The following is a 10,401-nucleotide window of genomic DNA, read 5'->3' as shown; positions in this document are numbered from 1 at the left end:
ATTATATTATCATCTCGTTAAAAAATTATATAAATACATAGTAGTTTGGTCTGCATCCAACTCGATCAAATTTATTTAATTTCAAGTACTGAAGGTAATTATAGACTATCCCACAAACTTTGATCATTTAATACTATGTTTGTATACCAAAATCTTGTAATTAATTAATTTTGTTTAACACAATTCGGCTGGTAGTACTATTAAATAAGCTATTTTTACAATATTTATAATTATGTATTTCTTAAGTGGGGTGGTTTTCTTTTTTGCCTTTTGTGTGGTCATTATAAAAAATTTACCTTTTTCGAATACACTATCCAACCATACTTGGGGTTAACTTAGTAATTCGTTCTAGAGATTTTTAACAAAAAATTATTCATTAATCAAAACATAAGACAACATAAGATCCCAAAAAAAAACCTGCAAATTGCGCTAATAAAACTTGCTGAGTTTTCAATCCAGAAAAAAACATTTCCATTTGATATATTTTTCTTTATTGCTGGAAATCCCATTCTATAACTTACACTTATAAATACAACATTTTATATATTTACCAATATTTTTGTAGTTTTTTCTTTCTATCCATGTTTTTCATATTTTTTTCTAAGGTAGATTATCGAGTTTTTATTCATGGAGTTTAATTTTAAATTATTCCGATATTAACTAAGTAAAACGAAAACACATTATTTTATTACTGGTAGCCTACGGATTATTAAGATAGAATTTATTAAAGTGGTTTGAATAACTGTTATGTTAATAATCCAAATTGTTGCGTTACAACTAGTTTCGGCTCACAATTGAGCCATCTTTAGGCTTTTCCAAGGACATATATTCAACCAATTTCTAGTCGTCCACATATTTCACGTATTTCTACCCAAACGACTAACATTAATTACTTTCTATTGATTACGTTGATATAATTATAACTGACCTACGGTTTTTCATAAAATTGTTAAAAATGTAAATTTGAATACCTTTTCAATTTATTTGAAATACTTTCATTATATTTCAAATATATTAAGAAAAAATACATTTAAGTGAAATATTTGAAAATATAAATGTGGTAATTAATAGCAGTAAGTTAAATAAACAAAAGTATCGGTTATCGAATTCAAACCCGCTGAAAAATCTCAAATTGCATATGTATTCTGAGTTTTATCTTTTCGTTACAATCTTGCTTTATTTTTCTTGTAGTAAACCACATGGAGTTATTTTACTATTTACACAACACTATATACTTGTTTTGGTGGCTGCTAAGTGAAAAAAAAACATTTTTTTTATTTTTTATATAAAATTATGCTTTTAAAAGATAAGTAGGACCTAAATTTAGTTTTTAATAATTTTAGACGTTATCATAATGTCGTGTAAATACAAAGAAAATAAATTTATATGACGGTATCGATAAAAAAATATTAGTATATTTTATATTTTATCCGCAACTAAAGATTGAAGATTGTGTCTAAATATGAGTAGGTTTACAGCTAAAAGAGTTTTAAACTCATATTTAAAACTATATCAGATTTTAAAATAGAATCTCTATCTTGGAGTTATATGGTCGCTTACTGCAAATAAAAGCTTCGTACCAGAAAATCATCCCACAGCCTACGAGGAATTTAGTTAAGCCTTGAATGGGACTTCGTCATTTAAAATATTTTCAAGTACTACTGTAAATTTTTTCACCCACTAAATGGTTTCACCTGTAAAAACCGATACACCATTTCATATCAACGGTAATTCCATAGCCATGATCTCAAAAACTAGAATATAACTATAGTAACAAATTATATCGATAGTACTTGTATGCGTAACTAAGGAACACATTTAATTTCACAATTTTCAAGTGGTCAAAATATTAAAATACAAAAAATGTAAAAAATGTTTCACCGTCACTTACTTCAACGGAAGATTGCAGTGTAATGCTAAAATAAGCACGAGAAATGCAGGCAGCTATAAATAAATCTCAAATTTATTTTTTGCTCTTGACAAAATATGATATGCAGAGCTGTTTGGTGGATGACAGCCACAACCGCATCGTGACAAGTTGGTAAATTCACTGACAAGAAAATCTTCCATCACATTTTCTAAATTGAATCCAATTTCATTACAGCTCATCTCATCCCTCTGACAACCTCATCATTCACTCCTCATGCAGTTTATCTCGTCACACATCATTACAAAGATCATTACAATGATATGTCGGTGTTTAAAATATTACTGACATTGTTCTTAAAACCACACTAGAATTTCTTATCAGTTTGCAAATTAAATCATCCTACATATGAAGTTAGCCGATGTTACTATTTCCCTTACAAATATACTATTATTTATTTTAAATATAATATAAATAAATCCTTTAAAAATTTAGAATTTATCATCCCTATCATAAAAAATGCATTTCTATGTGATATAAGATGATTTCTACATACGGATAAAGTAAAAGAAATCGGTGTAACATTGATACACAAACTGTAATTTTATATTCTCTCATAATCTACATGTTAATGCTGAATTAAAATACATAATAATGCATAACACACGTTAATTAAATTACATAACTAATCAAAATCTTACCCAAGATATTTTACTTTTTTTAGGATAGGAGGTATACGATACGGACGATAAGATTATATAATTTAACATAAAAACTGCATCATTTATAACAAATTGTTACGAGTAGACCGTGCAAAACTTGTAATTAATCTTTTTTTCTATCAAAGATTGTTTGATTCAGACAGTTTGTATCGTGTCATGTTTACTTTGAATAAACATTCAACTGAAGGATCAGTTATTTTTTACTTACAATTTAAATTTAATTCCATTATAAAGAAAGTTGGTTGCACCACTGTGTCTTTGAAACCAAGCTCTATAAAGAAATCAAACGCTAAGGGGGCGAGGCCCTGAATTGAACTATTATTTAGGTTACAGTTCGTCAAATCAAATTATTACCAAGCATTAACACCTCAAATGTAAAAATCTGTTTATAGAAGGCGGAAAATAGATTCTAAAGAGAAGCCACTTATTAAGTATACGGGATTTATTTTGTTTTAAGGACTAGTTAAAACAGAACTTAGTATATCAGTATTACGAATCTTAATTAAAAAATACGATTGCTGTTACGGGTATAATCTCGTTACGTTATGCAATCTTTGGTTAGGTAACCGTTAAAAGTTTGCACCAAATGAATTTTGTTTCTAGGGTCTAAAAAAGCTCTAAATATCGTTTTCCTATGATTGTATTTTAAAGTAGGCGTTTCAATTCAGTTCTTAGAATTGAAAAGTTTCACATAACAGGATAGTTTTGCTCATAAAAATCACAGGTAACGTACCGATGAGGTTTAAGGATTGAGAGAGAATAAGTAAAATTGTAATGATTAGAATTTCAAATAATCAGCTGTTCAGACCGATTTAATTGTTGAATGGCGCAATTAGTGTTTGGTACAATGTTTCGTTGCATCACTGTCAGTGGCAGTGAGAGGTTATGAGAAGTTATGAGTAGTGTTTTTTAGAAAATAAAACACTGTCGTAGGTTAAGTAGTGTACGCCACTGGCGCAAATAGTGTTAACGACACTCGTAAAAGTTTTTAAGGCACTTGCCAAGGCTCGTACCTTAAATTTTCTACTAGTGTCGTTAACACTATCTTAACGCAATCGTTGCGTAAACTACTATAAACAAATCGTGTGGCTTAAAGTTATGGACATTAAATTGAAAATTTATATTAAGCAATTAATTGAGATGCAAATGTAGCAGTTCAGTGAATCTGTTTTAAACTATTACTTATATATAAACCACAAACACACTTTACACAGAATAATTAATTAAGATCATTTTAGTACCAGGATCGATTTTTGAGCAGGGAAATCCAGTTGAGCCGCTCACGTTTCTACTATTACGTTTTATGATTTTTTCATGAAGTAAGACATTTCAACAACGTGTTTGAACACAAATTAATTTATTAATTGAAAATAAGTATTTATTAAGGGTGAAAAATTACTTGCACTGTTAAAGACAGAATATTCCACGCAATGAATGCTCAAAAAACAGTATAGAGGGAAATGTTTGGAACATAATTTCTGGCTCCGTAGCTTGGTTTAGGAGGTAAACATAGCAAAGTGGGGCGTCTATCCCTTGTTCTGTGGGGAAGGGGGGGGAGGGTGGAAGATACCATTTTGGGTTTCTGCTGAAATCTCGAAAACCATGCGTCCAAGTGGAATTACAATAATATACTATATTATGAAAGCTTAATATATTGTCAGCATGTTTGAAAATTACTATTCTTCGATATCTTGTATGCTTTTTACGTTATTTATATCAAAAGTTAGTAAATTTAGAAAAATACATTTTTCCTCGTGTTTTTTGTTCTTTTGGCAAGTTAACTCCTAAACTATGCAACATAAAAATAAGTGTTAGGCGTAGGGTTGTAGAAAGTCAAAACCCCTTCAATAATATATATGGGTTTACTAGTTTACCTTCTTCCGTTCAGATTTTAAAGCAAATTAACCATCAGAATCAAAAAATAAAATTTAATTTAAATTTAAGAAAATTTAAACCTAGTTTTTGGAATTTGAATTCTTGAGACAGCTGGTGACTACTACTAAATATGTCATATTATCACATTACCAATTGGTTGAAACATTCACCATTAATTAGATTAGTGAGTACTGGGGGGTAGTCTATAAATAGCACATATACCCACTATAGAAAATATATACTTCTGGGCTGTCTAACCAGCTTCCTCACACTTAATGATCTAGCTAGACTATTGAAATGAGAAAATGTGTTATTATAAACATGTTTGTGGATATTAGGAAAACCAGTCGTTTCTATAAACTTTTTTAGGCAAAGTATGAAATATCATTAATATTTCTCAACCAACATGGGAACCCATAAGCATAGTATTATAAATTAAGATGGAATGCTAGTTTTTCAATTGTTTATGCCTTATACAACAAACAATTGCTTCCTCACTCACTGTTCCTCTGTTCATAAAAACAAATCTTTTTAAGTTAGTCTGAAATATATTTCGTCGTTATTGCATAATGATGTAAGACAGTTTGCAATTAAGTTAATCCCAAACAGGTTTGCTTGACCGTTTAGTTAATAAACCCTTAGGCCCATACGAATTTAACAAATCTGTCTTAAACAAAATGCACTAATATATGTACTTCACGATTAAAATAGGTACTATTAAAAAAAAACATTTACATCCTACACGAGCTCATTAGTTTTTCCTGCTTTTTCTGGCTATTTTCAGTAATGTTTATGATGATAATAAGAGTTTTCTACAAATAAAAGTATGACTATTACATATGGACTGTCACTAAATATAATTCAGTACAAAACGTTAAACTATAGTTCGTTTTCAGTTTTCCTGCGTAACATCACTTTTTGTCTTAATGTATGTTGCACCTGATAGACGGCTCAAATAATTGTTTGTTGATATTTATTTTTTTGTTTTAATGGTTCGTACCTTTCTCCTATTACAGTAATAAGAAATCATTGATATAAATGCAGAATAATAGTAATACAAATAAACAAGCAAATGTGTGTACAGTTATAGTAAATTAGTACTGTAAATGTAAGCCCATTAGTATGTACGGTATAGTTATCTTTAAGATCTCATTATCTACAACACAAGCGCACTTGCTTACAAAAATACAGAGGACTGATTTTCGTCGTCCCAGATATATGAAGAACAGACAAATTGGCTTACATTAGAGGAAAGTGAGGAACATGCCACTAAGAAAGATTAGGTTGATTGAGTAGACACTGTATTAATTAATAAACTTACGATTTCAACAAATCATCATTAACCTTCAAAAGCAAAGTTCTGACAGTTACAGTTGTAATGACGCTCTTAAGCCAGTGGACGTTTAAGCCACAAATAGATACTGAAAATGTATACATCATTCCAACATTGACAATGAAAATGTCCGAGGTTTATTTTTATATTTGCATTTTTAATAATGTACGTAAATATGAAATAACAGAAGTCCTGTTCTATATTGGTATCGGTTTTTAGACATAAACATTCATTTAACCGATATATGTAGCAAATTTGTAGCATATAAGGCAAAATAGTTCAATAATTTATTTTAAGCATAATATAGATCTTAATCAGTGATTCATTAGAGGCTAACAAATTTGTAGTTTACGCTTTGTCAAACATTTGGCCTTAAGTACAAAGGTTTCGTGTTTTGGCGTGCCGAAATCAAATATATATCGAAGTTCAGATTTATAAATATCTTAAATCATTAATATCTAGTAGTCAATTAATTACACACCATGCATATGCATATTTTTTTAGGTTTTTTTAAGATAATTTGTTTTAGGCAGGGGTCTAATAGGAATAGGATAGGGCTGATAAATAATTTACCTTATTCTTCTAACATTAAGTCCACAGGGTGGATATCGGGAAAATGGAGGAATATTAATAAATCATAAATCGTAAATAAATCACAAATCTGTATTGGTCATTAAATAACAGGTGTTACAATAGACCTCTTCAAAAAAAAAGGTGCCAAAAAAGGGCCATAGATTCTAGATAGTATAACATGGTCTATAACATGGAATCTTCACTAAATATAACAAAGACAACAAGAAAATAAATAGTTAAAAATCATTTTTGAAAACCACAGAACTGTATACAGAAACAAAAAGTGAGGTACTTAAACAAAGTAATTCAAATTAGGTAACAGTTGACTGTGGACTAAGTAAGAACTAGATAGCAATTTTACCATTACAATTGTGTTCTGCAAACAATTCATCCAAACTGTAAAAAGGGTGGTCAGCTAGCCAAACTATCAACTTTTGTTTTAGCCAAGTACAAGGAATGTCAAGTATTTCACTTGCAAAACAATTTACTATTTTTACTGATATACTAGCAAAGCTTTGCTGTACTGTTGTTAGTCTGGTGTAGGGTCTATCCAAAGCAGATCTTCCCCTTGTGCAGTATGAGTGAAAATTTTTTCTAGAGCTAAAAAAATGAGGATTTTGTTTTACAAAAATAACACACTCTAATAATTATACAGTTGTAAGGTTACCTGTTGCTTTAAAAAGAGGTTTACAATGGTCCCTTAACCCTGAATTGGTCAACAGTCTTACAGCCTTCTTTGAAGGTTTAAAATTATTAGAATGTGGGTGGAGTTACCCCACAGTAACAGACCATAATTTAACAGAGTTTGAAATAAAGCAAAATACGCAGTTCTAGCATACAAAGGAGGAACAAAATCACTTAGACGTCTAATTAAAAATAAAATTTTAGAAAATTTCTTACTTCAGTTATATAAATGGGTTGACCAGCTTAAGTCACTATCCAAAATCTATGCCTAATAAATTTATAGATTAAATAGTAACCAGAAAAGATAACTACGGACTAACGAGCCTAAATACTTATATTATTTAGCTATAACTTTACAATTGTTTATTGTACTCTACAAACTGTATTCAGCTGATGAAATCCGAGGGAACAAAACAATCTTTGTACTGATGGATGTATTGATCTATTGGAAAGTCTCAGCTATACAAATTGAACAACAGACGAAACAAAACTCAGGAAAGTTTCTGAGAAGAAGCCAAAGAGAAAATAAAAGGTTCGAACGTGGAAATGAAACCCTGCCTGAGGGTTGTATCGGTAAATCAGAGTGTTAAAGTTTATCGGGGCCCACTTCGTGTTGCCCGCTGGCGCTACTGATGCCTCCATCGATTACCCCGACGTAAACTAAGAACTGTTGCACCGTGTTACCTTCTTTCACCTCTCTCTTAAACGATATTTCATCTGTTCCAAATATATATGGAAGTATTTTATAAAATGGATACCACTTTGTTAGATGCTTTAAGTTTTCATATGGTTATTTTTACTGTTTATTAATTGTATGATGTAGGCCCATGTTAAGACCAAGTTTATAATAAAATTACCAGCTATATGACATTTAGTTTTTTATTTATTGACAAGTGGAAAGTTGTGTGGTTGTAAGATTTTAATGTTTAAAATATCTACAATAGTTATTTTTTAACTAGTAGGCGAAGTGGAACTTTGCAACACACGAGAGAAATGTTTACGAATGTTGGCGAGTGTGGAAAGGTGTAGCTCGCGTTACACATTATATTTTTCCTACAGTTACTATAAGCCATATAAATATTTATTCTTTCAAACACTGAACAACACGTTTTCAAGGTTAGGTTAAATCCGAACATTGAACCAAATGGAAAACAATGCACCAGCACATCGTAGTCGCAATATCTTTAAGAGATGCCAACTTATTTTCAAGCGTACACGTATTGCGTAATAAAAGCACGTTGTTTTTTTTTTTACTGGAACACTGGTGTGTGGCATAAGTCAAAAAGTGTGCGGCAAAAGTAAGTAGATATAGCAATTAGCAACTTTCTGTTCTATAATCAGTGGAAGGCCACTTTTTCAGGTGACTGTAGAAAACATATTTTTATTTTTATTTTAATAACAAAAAATGTTTATATTGTTAAAAAGCCAAATCTTTATCAAGTTATAATGTTTGCCAACTGTTCTAAAGCTTTTGCGTTTAATTAAAACTACCTAGTGATGCTAGTTAAGGGTCCGTGACCTATTTAATTATTATTAGTTTATTAGTTTACAATTGAACCTAGACCATCTTCAAATTCTTGATCGTTCAACACCTTAGTTCAAGTTTGATTTTAAAAAGGGGCAGGGGTAAGTTAGATTCATTATTTTTATAATTTGATTAGATAACATTGTTATATCAAATGCAAATTAAAATTTGTCTTTCTCCATCCTATTCTATGATTAATTAGGGAAAATTTAAATCCAGTTACAGAAATTGGTATATTTCAATATTGAGCAGGATCGTCTTCAAAATGAATTAACGAAATTACCATTTTGATCATTTTAGTGCCACAATGATTCCGCATTCTGTACCTTAAAATAAACTAAAACTTTCAATACCGAAAGACACACATAATACAAAACAACAATTTTTATATTGAAACACAATAGATTTTTTACTATCAACAATAGTTCATCAAATCAATAACGAAAAAAAGAAAGGAAATGAGCACGTATTTCTCTTTTGAGATAATACCCAAGTTAAACCTGTATAAGTTAGCCTAATTTTGTTATTTTGTTTTATCATTCATTTGGTCATGACCAGTAAGTATACTTAACTCAGGACTAAGATAATCATAATGGCGGACTTGTTTAAGAGATATTGGCCTGTTTAGAACTCCTACGGTTTCAGTTCAAGTTTTAATTAAAGTGAATTTTAAAGTTTCTACTTGTCAACTAATTCTCTTTAAATTTTTTTTTGTGTTGAAGTTTTTTTCATAAAAAACTACACTATCTTATCATTAAATAGATCAAGATGCATTTATAATATCCTCTAACATTTGCAGTTTTTCATATGGGTTTACCAATTTGAGGCTTCATGTAAGTCGGTTTTTGCTGAACACAAGAACCCAAATAATATAGCTTTTATTTGTGTAATTGATTAACTGTTTGGCTAAAATATTATCATTAACGATACCTATAAAAAACTGATTTCTTTATTTCGTCATCATTTAAGTTATCTATCCCTGGTTCTCAAGAGTCTTGATTATTTTACTTGTATAGATATAAGAAACATTTTAGGAAATTCAAATCTTACTTAAATAGTTTCTTACCTTTTATTTGTTCTTATATAGCTTTATAATTTAACATTCCTAATCATTAATGTATATTCAAATAAGGTGTGCAAAATTTTGCCAAATAAAATGAAAGAACTGGGTAGAGTTTTTACATCTTTGCACAAAATATAAGAACATTTTAAAGACAAATCGCCAGAATCTGGGGAGCTCATTTTCGCACCGGAGTAAATGAGTGGCTCGTTTACACCAATAGCTTTATCTTTGTCTTAGAACTCGTACCAAACAACTTCCAACTGTATTTTTTATTAGTACGATGCTATCTTTTCAGATTTACAAATATTATATGATTTTTTGTAGTTGACAATGTAGTGCTTCTTTTTTAACAACGTCTATACATACTCACGTATACAATTTTTTCATATTACTCTTAAATGCACAAATCTTTCTATATTTACAGGGGTTTTTCCTAGCAAAACTGACAGTCATATTGGTCAGAAATATTATGACAAAAATATATTTAAATTTACTCTACAGCTTTAGGCCTACTTGTTATTTTAGATATTTACAACAAGTAAAATAATGCCAACTTAATTTCCCCAAAAAGTCGCCACTTTTTTAGTTTTTTTTTTATCCCCATCAAACAATCAAGTACGTTAAATACAACAATGAGACATGGGTTCGGTCACTAGACCCTACAGGAAAAATCAACGGTTAATCATGATATGAATAACCTACAATGCACCTCAAACCTTCATTGGATAGATCACACAAATTATATTGTAAAAATATTTT

The sequence above is a fragment of the Macrosteles quadrilineatus genome, unplaced genomic scaffold (genome assembly GCF_028750875.1).
Source record: "Macrosteles quadrilineatus isolate MER2022 unplaced genomic scaffold, UCM_ALF_1.0 Scaffold_4__1_contigs__length_99947679, whole genome shotgun sequence".
Taxonomy (NCBI): domain Eukaryota; kingdom Metazoa; phylum Arthropoda; class Insecta; order Hemiptera; family Cicadellidae; genus Macrosteles; species Macrosteles quadrilineatus.
Note: the sequence above shows the minus strand (reverse complement) of the source record.